This window comes from Procambarus clarkii, chromosome 35 (assembly GCF_040958095.1).
Source record: "Procambarus clarkii isolate CNS0578487 chromosome 35, FALCON_Pclarkii_2.0, whole genome shotgun sequence".
Classification (NCBI taxonomy): Eukaryota; Metazoa; Arthropoda; class Malacostraca; order Decapoda; family Cambaridae; genus Procambarus; species Procambarus clarkii.
Window position 1 is genome coordinate 29,071,510 of NC_091184.1, and position 15,017 is coordinate 29,086,526.

The following is a 15,017-nucleotide window of genomic DNA, read 5'->3' on the forward strand; positions in this document are numbered from 1 at the left end:
AAGATAGGAGCGCTAAGCCGAAGTGACTATATACCACCTGGAAGGAGTGGTGACCACGGAGGAGCTGGGACAGGGAATCAGGTGAACCTAATTCCAAACTACTATTGAGCATATTGGGATCGAACACCGGTCCTGCAAATCTTACCTTGAGGTTACTTTGAGGTGCTTCTGGGGCTTAGCGTCCCCGCGGCCCGGTCGTCGACCAGGCCTCCTGGTTGCTGGACTGATCAATCAGGTTGTTGGACGCGGCTGCTCGCAGCCTGACGTATGAGTCACAGCCTGGTTGATCAGGTATCCTTTGGAGGTGGTTATCCAAAGGGCGAAGCCGTTACTTCACCGACAACTCCAATGGAATATCTGAATAAAGCCTAAAATTCTGTTGTCTGTTTTGACTGCCTAGTATAGTGTCCAGCACGTTTCTTGTTAGTAACACTTGCCACCAGCCTTTTTTATTTATTCACTTTGATTCTGACAAATAATTTCGAGAGTTGTAAGAGAGTAATGCTAGACCAGACCACACACTAGAAGGTGAAGGGACGACGACGTTTCGGTCCATCCTGGACCATTCTCAAGTCGATTTGAGAATGGTCCAGGACGGACCGAAACGTCGTCGTCGTCCCTTCACTTTCTAGTGTGTGGTCTGGTCAACATACTTCAGCCGGGGACTGAAGGGACTATTGTGACTCGTCGCCTGCACAGAGTAATGCTAGGACCTTGCAATGCTGTTGATGAGTGAAATACACTAGAGTTGTGAGTGCTACCTGTCCAAACATCCAACCACTTGGGCTGGACGGTAGAGCGATGGTTTCGCTTCCTGCAGGTCAGCGTTCAATTCCCGACCATCCATGTGGTTGGGCACCATTCCTTAACCTCGCCCCATTCCATATCCTGACCCCCTTCTCTGTGCTATATAGTCGTAATGGCTTGGCGCGTCCCCCTGATAGTGCCTCGTAGTGCCTGGTGGATAGCACGCAGGACTCGTAATTCTGTGGCGCGGGTTCGATTCCCGCACGAGGCAGAAACAAATGGGCAAAGTTTCTTTCACCCTGAATGCCCCTGTTACCTAGCAGTAAATAGGTACCTGGGAGTTAGTCAGCTGTCACGGGCTGCTTCCTGGGGGTGGAGGCCTGGTCGAGGACCGGGCCGCGGTGACACTAAAGCCCCGAAATCATCTCAAGATAACCTCAAGATAGTTCTTTCCTACCTGCCCATACTGGTATTTATAACGGCAATAAACACAGGTTAAATGGATGCTATATTATAGTGACGTGCTATATTGAAGCTTATATGGGGATCTAATCTGTACATGCCCGTCAAGATAGCATGTTAATGCTATATATCATCCACTTAACCTGTGTTTATACACAGGAATCGACTTGAGAATGGTCCAGGACGGACCGAAAGGTCGTCGTCGTCCCTTCACTTTCTAGTGTGTGGTCTGGTCAACATATTTCAGCCACGTTATTGTGACTCATCGCCTGCATATTTATTTATTTATTTATATCCATCTACCGGCACTTATATATATTATCCATTGATTTTGTTTTGTTCAGTTATCATTATTTGACCTTATTGTTTCGCCTTTTTCGTCCCCCTTTTATCCGTAGGTTTCGTCCCCTATCTTTTCCCGTGTGGGCCAATAAGCCTTCTACGGTTACCTTTATTCTTATGTTCTTGGTGGTCAGGTGACCTGCCCTGGCGGATATAAGGTCTGCCTTTCACGTTTCTTTCTCATTACGGGCTCACCATAGCCAGTGCTACATGGACACTTGATTTTGAGTAGCTAAATCTGAAACAACAACAACAACGTTTCCTTCTCACACAGCCCCGCTCCTGTGCCAGGTAAGTTACGGGCTCACCATAGCCCGTGCTACTTGCCCCGCTCCTGTGCCAGGTAAGTTACGGGCTCACCATAGCCCGTGCTACTTGCCCCGCTCCTGTGCCAGGTAAGTTACGGGCTCACCATAGCCCGTGCTACTTGCCCCGCTCCTGTGCCAGGTAAGTTACGGGCTCACCATAGCCCGTGCTACTTGCCCCGCTCCTGTGCCAGGTAAGTTACGGGCTCACCATAGCCCGTGCTACTTGCAACTTGTTCCGAGTAGCTGAATCTATAACAACAACAACAGCAGCCGCGCAGAAATATATACGGAAGATATATGGGTTGGGAGTCACTGCAGTAGACACGCGACGGTTAGAAAGGCGGGATCCAAGAGCTCGATCCTCGATCCAAAGAGCAAATACACCCACACACGCCGGCACACATGCTGGGAATTCCAGAACCCAGCACTTAAGATCTCTCGAGACACGATGAAGACTGTCAGTAGATAAGGAACTGGCCAGGTGGTGTTATTAGCGGTGATTATCGTGCCTCTACACGACGGCTGCTTGTTAAGTGCGGCGACCCCGGGGGCACACGCCCCCCCTCTGTGCCCGGGGCATGGAGCAGGATAGCAAGATAGCAAGAGGGAAGAAAAATGGGGAAAAAGAGACAGGAGTAGGGAGAAAGAGCCTGGCCTCAGGCCGGGCTCGGGGAGTAGAACTCCCAGAACCAAGTATGTTTATTGAGACAAGGAAGAAATACATCTCAAAGGGATAGAGTAGCTTAGGCTATTCTACCCCCCCCCCCCCTCCCCCTACTACTCCCAGAACCCCTCTCCAGGTAAAGAGAGAAGGGATAGGAAGAGCCATAAGGAGGGAGAGGGATAGCAGGGGGAAGGATAGTCTGGATACTAACAATTATTACTGGAAATCCTACACTCAGTAGTTATAATATTAGTATATTTTGGTAGCAGTCTTTCTTGTAAACATATGTTGTTAAAAATGACCGAAAAAGTAAGATTAATAATTCTAACACGAATTTTCTCAATATTTCTTATGTTTCTTTTTACTGTCAGTAGTTATAATATATGTTTGTTATCCACGTGTGTAGAACGTGTCAAGTGTGGGGGGGGGGGTAAACACAGACATTCGTCAATTAATGATTGTATTTCTTTTCTCCACAGGTGAGTCCAGAGGTGATGCTGAGGTGTAGCGAGGTGACAGGTGAGAGACAGAGACAGACAGACTATGTCAGAGAGAGAGAGAGGGGTGGGGAGAGAGAGGGAGAGGGGTGGGGAGAGAGAGAGAGAGGGGTGGGGAGAGAGAGAGAGAGGGGTGGGGAGAGAGAGGGAGAGGGGTGGGGAGAGAGAGAGAGAGGGGTGGGGAGAGAGAGAGAGAGGGGTGGGGAGAGAGAGGGAGAGGGGTGGGGAGAGAGAGAGAGAGGGGTGGGGAGAGAGAGAGAGAGGGGTGGGGAGAGAGAGGGAGAGACAGAGAGAGAAAGTCCAAGTGAGTGTGTACTTGAGAGAGAGAGGGAGGGGGAGAATGTTTACATGTATTTACTATTTGTACCTGCAGGGTCGAGCTGTTAGCTCTTGGTGAACAGACACATCAGGTGAAAGAAACTCCACCCATTTGTTTTCGCCTCGACAGGCAGGGATCTGATTACGACTACTGAGCGCTGTCCGCGCGCGCGTGCCCGTGTGTGTACTAACCTGCAGTAGTTGTGCTCACCTAGTTGAGCACCAGCTCCTAAGCCCCGCCTTTAGCCATCATTGGTTTAATGCAGTCACTCCTTTCACTGATTAGGAAATGTATATGTTTATCTCTCAGAATGTTTGGTAATATGTTTATTGTTTGTGATGTGTGTCTATGTATGTATGAACACGTTGTACTGAACGGGGTGAGAATAGCTTGAGCTACCTCATCCCTTTGTGTGTATTTTACCTCAATAAACTTATTTCAATTTCACGATTTTTCTTATCATATATATAAAGTTGAGTGTGAGGCTTCGACAAGTTGCTCATCTAGTCCGGTCACTTATTTACGACTCTTGGACTGAAAAAGTTCTATCTGTCTTCCACGTGACTCATCTGTTCTCAGTTTCCAATTATGTTCTCTCGTTCTTCTGTTCATTAATTTGAACAATGCTTCTATCTACCTTTCACTCCCCCTTAGTATCTTGTATGACGTTATCATGTCTGCCCTGTTTCTTCTTTCGTGTAGTGTAGAGCGGTCCAGCTCCCTTATAGTCTTTCTTCATTCCTCAGACCCCTTAACTCAGGAACCAAACCAGACACTTGGGCTGGACGGTAGAGCGACGGTCTCGCTTCATGCAGGTCGGCGTTCAATCCCCGACCATCCAAGTGGTTGGACACCATTCCTCCCCCCCCCCCCCCCGTCCCTTCCCAAATCCTTATCCTGACCCCTTCCCAGTGCTATATAGTCGTAATGACTTGGCGCTTTCCTCTGATAATACAAAAAATATATATTAACTCAGGAACGAGGCATGATACATATTTGTCGACATTTTGTGATTATGTTATGTGTTGTAGCCGTGTGTGTGTGTGTGTTTACTCACCTAGTTATACTCACATAGTTGTGCATGCGGGGGGCTGAGCTCTGGCTCTTTGGTCCCGCATCTCAACTGTCAATCGAATGGTGTATAGATTCCTGAGCTTATTAGGCTCTAATTATATCTTCATTTGAAACTGTGTATGGAGTCAGCCTCCACCACATCACTGCTTGTGTGTGTGTGTGTGTGAGAAAGAGAGAGACAGAGAGAGAGAGAGAGACAGACAGAGAGAGAGAAAGAGAGACTGAGAGATAGACAGACAGAGAGTGAGAGGTCTAGCCCTTTATGCCCCGCCTACTAGCCTTGTACCTGCTGCGTTTCAACATAACTATTCTGACTTTCAAATTCTTTGTCGAATCATGCCTTAAAGTTATAGATAGAGGTGGCTTCCACGACGTCCTCTTTAAGAACATTCCACTTGTTACCTACCCGTCCAGGGGGAGAAGTACTTCCTGAAGTCCCTTCGGCTCATTTGCGTCTCCAGCTTTCTTCTTGTCCTAGCCCGTCCTCCTAAGGCTTTCCAACATCAATAAAATTGTCAGTTTAAAGTGTCCTCCCCTAACCTACCAGGCTAAGCCAGAGGACCCAAAACAGAAAACGGGACAGTACGTCACTTTCGCCAGCCGCTTCCAGTTTTCTAGTAGGCCATTTTTGGCCTTGTGTAAACGCATACCAGCGAAAAGCGATATTCTTTGTAAGAAGACAAGTTGCTCATCCTGCTTTGTCTCAATCTGAAGAGACTATCGTTGTCTATCTTAGCTATTCCCCTCGGTATCTTGTATTTTGTAATCATATCCCCTCTGTTCCTTCTATTCTCTAGAATTATGAGATTTAGTTATATTAGCTTATGGTCGTAGCTCAGCTCTCTTACCTCTGGCACTAATCTTGTTGCAAACCTTTGTAATTTTTTCCGGTTTATGCTTCACAGGGTGTGGATTACATGGTGTGTGTGTGTGTGTGTGTGTGTGTGTGTGTGTGTGTGTGTGTGTGTGTGTGTGTGTGTGTGTGTGTGTGTGTGTGTACTCACCTATTTGTGTCTGAAGGATCGAGCATTGACTCTTGGATCCCGCCTTTCGAGCATCGGATGTTTATAGCAATGACTCCGGTTCTATTTCCCTATCATACCTAGTTTAAAATTTATGAATAGTATATGCTTCCACAATCTGTTCCTTAAGTGCATTCCATTTTTTTGGCGTGTGTGTGTGTGTGTGTGTCCATCCATCTATCCTTCCCTCCCTCTCTCACTCTCCCTCCCCTTCCCTCTCCTCCCCACTCTCACCCACATAAAACTTTTATTCTATAAACGGCTCAACTCGCCCATTGATCATTTACCTTAAATTTATAATTAACTCGACGTGACTTTGATGATGGCCGACCAGTGATGTCTGGGACCGTAGCGGACGCCTCCTTGCTCTCTCTCCAAGTCACCGGCGGACCAACACATGAAACTTTGGGTCGGGTCAAGTTACGGGTGAACTAACGTGTCAACTTTGGGTCGGGTCATGTTACGGATGAACCAAAGTGTCAACTTTGGGTCGGGTCAAGTTACGGGTGAACTAACGTGTCAACTTTGGGTCGGGTCATGTTACGGATGAACCAAAGTGTCAACTTTGGGTCGGGTCATGTTACGGGTGAACTAACGTGTCAACTTTGGGTCGGGTCATGTTACGGGTGAACTAACGTGTCAACTTTGGGTCGGGTCATGTTACGGATGAACCAAAGTGTCAACTTTGGGTCGGGTCATGTTACGGGTGAACTAACGTGTCAACTTTGGGTCGGGTCAAGTTACGGATGAACCAAAGAACGGGCGAACAGAAGCGGGAAACAGGAGCGAATTTACAAATGCGACGTCACTGTTAGATACGATAGTCTTGAGCCTCCAGGACGAGGACGTGGACGGCACCGTTGGAACGATTACAGTGACACAACGTCTGGGAACGGCTTTGGTAGCTTCTGCCAGTGATGGTCGGCGTTCAATCCCCGACCGTCCAAGTGATTGGGCACCATTCCTTCCCTCCGTCCCATCCCAAATCCTTTATCCTGATCCCTTCCAAGGGCTATATAGTCGTCATGACTTGGCGCTTTCCCCTGATAATTCCCTTCCCTTCAACCCGTTGGTCTGGTCGGTATAGCGACGTCCTGGCTTCTTGCTGGGTCGGCGTTCGATCCCCCGATGGTCAAGGTGGTTGGGCAGCGTTTCTTCATTCCTTTCTTATATTTTATGTAAGGAAAGATACACGGGAACCTATTTCTATTAAGTCAGCCTCTGGGATCCTCTCGGACGTAGGTTCGAACCCTCGTCACGGCCCTTGTGGATTTGTTCATTTCTATTAAGTAGTGGTTGAGGGAATGTCAGTTTGGTCATCTACAATATTTCCACTTTTTCCTTCCTTCGTTCGTCGTGTCTCTGTCAAGCTTCTAACCATAGTCTCCGGGCATCCCAGAGCCATCTTGAGGTTATCTTGAGATGATTTCGGGGCTTTTCTTTTAATGTCCTCGCGGCCCGGTCCTCGACCAGGCCTCCACCCCCAGGAAGCAGCCCGTGACAGCTGACTAACACCCAGGTACCTATTTTACTGCTAGGTAACAGGGGCATAGCGTGAAAAAACTCTGCCCATTGTTTCTCGCCGGCGCCTGAGATCGAACCCAGGACCACAGGATCAGAAGACCAGCGTGCTGTCCGCTCGGCCGACCGGCTCCTATAGCCATAGTCACAGTGTGTGTGTGTGTGTTATCTGTTCCTTCCCAGGGTGGTGTGTGTACTGGTGGTGGGTGTACTGGTGGTGGGTGTACTGGTGGTGTGTGTACTGGTGGTGGGTGTACTGGTGGTGGGTGTACTGGTGGTGTGTGTACTGGTGGTGTGTGTACTGGTGGCGTGTGTACTGGTGGTGGGTGTACTGGTGGTGGGTGTACTGGTGGTGTGTGTACTGGTGGTGTGTGTACTGGTGGTGTGTGTACTGGTGGTGGGTGTACTGGTGGTGGATGTACTGGTGGTGGGTGGTGTCCTTGGTGACTATAGTTGTCTAGTATACTTGCTGGGTGGTCAGTAAGGTAGTTTCACGGCCTTAATAACAAGCTTTACCTGGAGTATACCTGGAGTACACCTGGAGTACACCTGGAGTATACCTGGAGTATACCTGGAGTGGGTTTTGGGAGTTCTTCTACTCCCTCAAGCCCGGCCTGGAGCCCAGGCGTGTCTTGTGATAACTTGGTCCAACAGGCTGTTGCTTGCAACGGCCCGAAGGCCCACATATCCACTACAACCCGGTTGATCTAGTACTTCTTGCAAGAAACTTGTGTAGTTGTTTCTTGAAGACGGTACGAGCTTAGCTTTGTTCTCGCTCGACTCCCGGCACGTTCAAGACAAAACATAAGGAAGCACAGGTCAAACCTCAGTTTATAATGGTGGTAACACGTTTAAGATCCTGGGCCCAGATTCACGAAGCAGTTGCGCAAGTACTTACGAACATGTACATCTTTCCTCAATCTTTGACGGCTTTGGTTACGTTTATTAAACAGTTTACAAGCATGAAAACTTCCCAGTTAACTGTTGTTATTGTTATAAACAGCCTCCTGGTTCTTCGGAGCTCATTAACTGTTTAATAATTGTAAACAAAGCCGCCAAAGATTCGGAAAAGATGTACAGGTTCGTAAGTGCTTGCGTAACTGCTTCGTGAATCTGGCCCCCTGGTAGTCAACACCATAATGGAGAGTGGAACCCGGATCCCGTCTTGTGTGTGTCCAGTGATCGTGTCTCGCGGTCCACACCAATGGAATCGAACTCGGTGTGTCACTCAGACCGCAATTTACAAAGTAAATAAAGCCACGGACGCACCGACCACTGTGTCGTCTGAGTAACTGGTTTTGGTGTCTTTGTTTTACTTAATGATGCAAGACGTGAGGGCTGGCGTCCCCCGCCCTCCCTGGTGGTGGACCACCAATTTGTTAAGTGACTCTTGTAGCACCAAGGTTGTGGTAGGTTTATACTATGGTAATGGCATGGGTGGCGGGGAGGAATGTGTTGTGTGGGGGCTGGTGGGAGACGATGTGCTACTCTCACACACGCTCTCCACTCTCCCCCAAACCTGTCACCCTTCCTCACACCCTCTCCACTCTCCCCCAAACCTGTCACCCTTCCTTACACCCTCTCCACTCTCCCCCAAACCTGTCACCCTTCCTCACACCCTCTCCACTCTCCCCCAAACCTGTCACCCTCCCTCCTCTCACCTCTCCACTTCGCTACTGTTTCCCCACATTGTTTAAAGTGAGTGAGAGTGAGTGATTGTGCGGACACAGTACCCCTCCTGTGCACACCATTTGGTCCGGGAGACATCTCCCGTCACGCAGGGTGCAGTCGCACCTCCACAGATCTCCAGTATCATCTATTGATACTGGTAATGGCTCAAAAGGGCCATTCACGGGCTATTCATGCCCGTGCCACCTCTTAGGTGGCTTAATCTTCATCAATCAATCAATCCCTCCTGTGCCAGGTAAGTTACGGGCTCACCATAGCCCGTGCTACTTGCAACTTGTTCAGAGTAGCTGAATCTATAACAACAACAACATGATTGTGCGTGCTTGGAGACTCCTCCTCAGCATGGTGTAGGAGTTGTAAGACGCCGCGTGACACCTAGACGCTCTCAGTGTCAATGTCAAGACATGTTCTGTGGCCAACCCGGCCTCTTAAAAATAACGTCGCTTTTCGCTCGTATATGGCTAAAAAATGGACGTAATTTGAAATGAAATCGGCTCACGAAAGTGATGTACCGTCCCGTTTTCTGTTTGGAGTCCTCCGGTTTACTCGGTAAAGTTAGAAGAGGCAGCTTTCAATTAACGTTTTTCATGAGGTTTTGAAACTTTAGGAGAATTTCCTGCCCTCCTAACCTACCAGAGGACCCTTAACTTACTAGTTTTGAAAAAAAACTTACAAAATTTATTTTCATTTTTTTTTTCAAATTACGTCCATTTTCGCCCATACGAGCAAAGGTCCAGATTCAGACGTAATTTGTTAGAGGAGAGCATGCGCGTAGCTGTGTCCCCAGAGACAAATACTGCCCTTCCCGCTCACAACCTCAGCTGCACGAGCAAGCAAGAGGGAGGATGAAGGAGGGGAGAGCCAGAACGATGGAGAGAACAACAAGACAGGCCTCCAAGATGGCAGGCAAGGAGAAAGCTTACTCATCTACTCTTTGAAGTTTTAGCTGGATAAAGAAGGTCGCTATAACATATTAGAAAGTTCTTCGCGACGTTCAGACCCCCAGCTGACACTGCCTCTCTAACACCACTATGTCACTCTGAGAGAGAGAGAGAGAGAGAGAGAGAGAGAGAGAGAGAGAGATGAGAGAGAGAGAGAGAGAGAGAGAGAGAGAGAGAGAGAGAGAGAGAGAGAGAGAGAGAGAGAGAGAGAGAGAGAGGAGGAGAGAGAGGGGGGGGAGGGGGTAGGGGGGGATGGCGGTGAATGAAGCTAGTGTGTGTGTGTGTGTGTGTGGAGGTGAACGCTGTATTGATTACTTGTAATGCTCAGCAATATTTTAAAGGTCAAGCGGCACCTAATAAAGTTTGTGCGTAAATTGAACACCTGTAGTCTCGCACCTGTAGCCTCTACTGACACCTGTAGTCTGTATTGACACCTGTAGCCTGTACTGACACCTGTAGTCTCGCACCTGTAGCCTGTATTGACACCTGTAGTCTGTATTGACACCTGTAGTCTGTATTGACACCTGTAGTCTGTATTGACACCTGTAGCCTGTACTGACACCTGTAGTCTCGCACCTGTAGCCTGTATTGACACCTGTAGTCTGTATTGACACCTGTAGTCTGTATTGACACCTGTAGTCTGTATTGACACCTGTAGTCTGTATTGACACCTGTAGTCTGTATTGACACCTGTAGCCTGTACTGACACCTGTAGTCTCGCACCTGTAGCCTGTATTGACACCTGTAGCCTGTATTGACACCTGTAGTCTGTATTGACACCTGTAGTCTGTATTGGCACCTGTAGTCTGTATTGACACCTGTAGCCTGTGCTGACACCTGTAGCCTGTATTGACACCTGTAGTCTGTATTGACACCTGTAGCCTGTGCTGACACCTGTAGCCTGTATTGACACCTGTAGTCTGTATTGACACCTGTAGTCTGTATTGACACCTGTAGTCTGTATTGACACCTGTAGCCTGTGCTGACACCTGTAGCCTGTATTGACACCTGTAGTCTGTATTGAAACCTGTAGTCTGTATTGACACCTGTAGTCTGTATTGACACCTGTAGCCTGTATTGACACCTGTAGTCTCCGGTGAAAATTAATAGGAGCTATGAGAAGAATTCGAACCTATGCTGTGGGTACTCCCAAGCACACGTCTGAGACCACTACACCACGACATGGTCAAAAGCATAGCAACCAAAGATGCAACTGAATCCTCTACGAGGGGATCCTGAAGCTTCTGTTGTAGCACCGTTGGAGGTGAACTCGTAGGTTCCACCTTGAAGACAGCTGGAGGTAGACACCTCAGTTTCCCGTAGTCTCCGCTAGGTAGTTGCTGATAGTAAGCCTATCAGCTCACAGGAGACATCTCCCGTCACGCAGGGTGCAGTCGCACCTCCACAGATCTCCAGTATCAGCTCTTGATACTGGTAATGGCTCAAAAGGGCCACCACTTACGGGCTATTCATGCCCATGCCACCTTTTGGGTGGCTTAATCTTCATCAATCAATCAATCGCCTATCAGCTGCGTAGTTCACCTTAGTCGTGTTAACATGAACTTAAGAAGGGGGGGGGGTGTTGAAACCTAAATTGTTCCTATTTATAATGATATTATTCAAAATCATTACGGGTTATTCATGCCCGTGCCACCTCTTGGGTGGCTTAATCTCCATCAATCAGTCTTCAAACTCAAATGTTTTATTCATAGATGTTTGTACACTTATAGTTGGGTTAGCTTACACAAATTGACGGTAAATTATTTATCTAAGAGAAAGTCATAATAATAATAAGATAACACATAGTATCTGTAATTATAATCTATACACTTAAGAGATTATAGAAGCTACAGTTATGAGTGATTTCAACATGCAGTTGATGAGGTGGTTGTGAGGAGCAAGGCAAGTCTTAGCTCCTCTCAGCTCAGTCTTAGCTCAAGTGCCTTCGTTATAGGCCTTCGTGAATGCCGATTAGGTTACCCCCCCCCCCCCTACCTAGGCTCGGGTTAGGCCTAGCCGGGGCGCGTGGCCACCGAACAGGGGATAAAATCAATATATGGATTTGTTTAGAATTTTTAAGAGACTGGCTAGTGGGGCGGGGGCCGTGGGCGTGTTCCAGTGTTGCAACACACCTGGCCGCCCTCCTCCTCCACGCCCACACCCTGCCTGTGGGCGTGTTCCAGTGTTGCAACACACCTGGCCGCCCTCCTCCTCCTCCCCGCCCACACCCTGCCGTGGGTGTGTTACAGTGTTGCAACACACCTGCTCGCCCTCCTCCTCCATGCCCACACCCTGCCTGTGGGCGTGTTCCAGTGTTGCAACACACCTGGCCGCCCTCCTCCTCCACGCCCACACCCTGCCTGTGGGCGTGTTCCAGTGTTGCAACACACCTGCTCGCTCTCCTCCTCCACGCCCACACCCTGCCTGTGGGCGTGTTCCAGTGTTGCAACACACCTGGCCGCCCTCCTCCTCCACGCCCACACCCTGCCTGTGGGCGTGTTCCAGTGTTGCAACACACCTGGCCGCCCTCCTCCTCCACGCCCACACCCTGCCTGTGGGCGTGTTCCAGTGTTGCAACACACCTGGCCGCCCTCCTCCTCCACGCCCACACCCTGCCTGTGGGCGTGTTCCAGTGTTGCAACACACCTGGCCGCCCTCCTCCTCCACGCCCACACCCTGCCTGTGGGCGTGTTCCAGTGTTGCAACACACCTGGCCGCCCTCCTCCTCCACGCCCACACCCTGCCTGTGGGCGTGTTCCAGTGTTGCAACACACCTGGCCGCCCTCCTCCTCCCCGCCCACACCCTGCCTGTGGGTGTGTTCCAGTGTTGCAACACACCTGGCCGCCCTCCTCCTCCACGCCCACACCCTGCCTGTGGGTGTGTTCCAGTGTTGCAACACACCTGCTCGCCCTCCTCCTCCACGCCCACACCCTGCCTGTGGGCGGGTTCCAGTGTTGCAACACACCTGCTCGCCCTCCTCCTCCTCCCCGCCCACATCCTGCCTGTGGGCGTGTTCCAGTGTTGCAACACACCTGGCCGCCCTCCTCCTCCTCCCCGCCCACACCCTGCCGTGGGTGTGTTACAGTGTTGCAACACACCTGCTCGCCCTCCTCCTCCTCCCCGCCCACACCCTGCCTGTGGGCGTGTTCCAGTGTTGCAACACACCTGCTCGCCCTCCTCCTCCTCCCCGCCCACACCCTGCCGTGGGCGTGTTCCAGTGTTGCAACACACCTGCTCGCCCTCCTCCTCCTCCCCGCCCACACCCTGCCGTGGGTGTGTTCCAGTGTTGCAACACACCTGCTCGCCCTCCTCCTCCTCCCCGCCCACACCCTGCCGTGGGCGTGTTCCAGTGTTGCAACACACCTGCTCGCCCTCCTCCTCCTCCCCGCCCACACCCTGCCGTGGGTGTGTTCCAGTGTTGCAACACACCTGCTCGCCCTCCTCCTCCTCCCCGCCCACACCCTGCCGTGGGCGTGTTCCAGTGTTGCAACACACCTGCTCGCCCTCCTCCTCCTCCCCGCCCACACCCTGCCGTGGGTGTGTTCCAGTGTTGCAACACACCTGCTCGCCCTCCTCCTCCACGCCCACACCTTGCCTGTGGGCGTGTTCCAGTGTTGCAACACACCTGCTCGCCCTCCTCCTCCCCGCCCACACCCTGCCTGTGGGCGGGTTCCAGTGTTGCAACACACCTGCTCGCCCTCCTCCTCCTCCCCGCCCACACCTTGCCTGTGGGCGTGTTCCAGTGTTGCAACACACCTGCTCGCCCTCCTCCTCCCCGCCCACACCCTGCCTGTGGGTGTGTTACAGTGTTGCAACACACCTGCTCGCCCTCCTCCACGCCCACACCCTGCCGTGGGCGGGTTCCAGTGTTGCAACACACCTGGCCGCCCTCCTCCTCCCCGCCCACACCCTGCCGTGGGCGGGTTACATATAACAGAAATCATTATTGCCTCTGACCAGAGAGAGAGAGAGAGACAGCACACACCAGAGAGAGAGAGACAGCACACACCTGTGAGAGAGAGAGACAGCACACACCTGTGAGAGAGAGAGACAGCACACACCTGTGAGAGAGGCAGCACACACCTGTGAGAGAGAGAGACAGCACACACCTGTGAGAGAGAGAGACAGCACACACCTGTGAGAGAGAGAGACAGCACACACCTGTGAGAGAGAGAGGCAGCACACACCTGTGAGAGAGAGAGACAGCACACACCTGTGAGAGAGAGAGGCAGCACACACCTGTGAGAGAGAGAGAGGCAGCACACACCTGTGAGAGAGAGACAGCACACACCTGTGAGAGAGAGAGACAGCACACACCTGTGAGAGAGAGAGGCAGCACACACCTGTGAGAGAGAGACAGCACACACCTGTGAGAGAGAGAGGCAGCACACACCTGTGAGAGAGAGAGAGACAGCACACACCTGTGAGAGAGAGAGACAGCACACACCTGTGAGAGAGAGGCAGCACACACCTGTGAGAGAGAGAGGCAGCACACACCTGTGAGAGAGAGACAGCACACACCTGTGAGAGAGAGAGACAGCACACACCTGTGAGAGAGAGAGGCAGCACACACCTGTGAGAGAGAGACAGCACACACCTGTGAGAGAGAGAGGCAGCACACACCTGTGAGAGAGAGAGAGACAGCACACACCTGTGAGAGAGAGAGACAGCACACACCTGTGAGAGAGAGGCAGCTATCAGTACAGCACATCTAACACACTGCTCACAACCCAAACATTGTGAGCAAGACCTACGGTGGTCACCCGTCCAGCTAGGAGCCTGACCCAGGGCTCTCTCCAGCTGGCAGAGAGGAAGCTACGCGCTAAGGCAATGGTTTTAATCTTTTTTTAACTGATAACATATATGAAAGTGATAAGAGATAAGTGGCCGGGTATCGAACTATTTTATCAGTCTTATCAGCTCATGTGAGAGCGATGTGGGACTCATTGCTGCGTGACTCACAGGAACACTGTTGCGTGACTCACAGGAACACTGGGAGTGTTGCGTGACTCACAGGAACACTGGGAGTGTTGAGTGACTCACAGGAACACTGAGGAGTGTTGAGTGACTCACAGGAACACTGAGGAGTGTTGAGTGACTCACAGGAACACTGGAGAGTGTTGTGTGACTCACAGGAACACTGGAGAGTATTGTGTGACTCACAGGAACACTGGAGTGTTGTGTGACTCACAGGAACACTGTTGCGTGACTCACAGGAACACTGGGGAGTGTTGTGTGACTCACAGGAACACTGAGGAGTGTTGTGTGACTCACAGGAACACTGAGGAGTGTTGTGTGACTCACAGGAACACTGGGAGTGTTGTGTAAATCACAGTCGACTTTCTTAAGAGTCCAGGACGGACCGAATCATCATCGTCTGATGAGCGGTTTGCTCATCATATCATCACCGCGTTATTGCGACTCATCGTC

General features: G+C 50.7%; 1 protein-coding gene and 1 non-coding gene across 3 annotated transcripts in view; both read left to right on the forward strand.

Moving 5' to 3' along the window:
* The window catches only part of CaMKI (Calcium/calmodulin-dependent protein kinase I), a gene marked incomplete in the record, with an annotated part of 195,607 nt that overhangs the window by 26,851 nt on the left and 153,739 nt on the right, over positions 1–15,017 (forward strand).
* Positions 945–1,019, forward strand: TRNAT-CGU (transfer RNA threonine (anticodon CGU)). Its single transcript has one exon. It is a non-coding gene; the product is annotated as a tRNA-Thr (tRNA).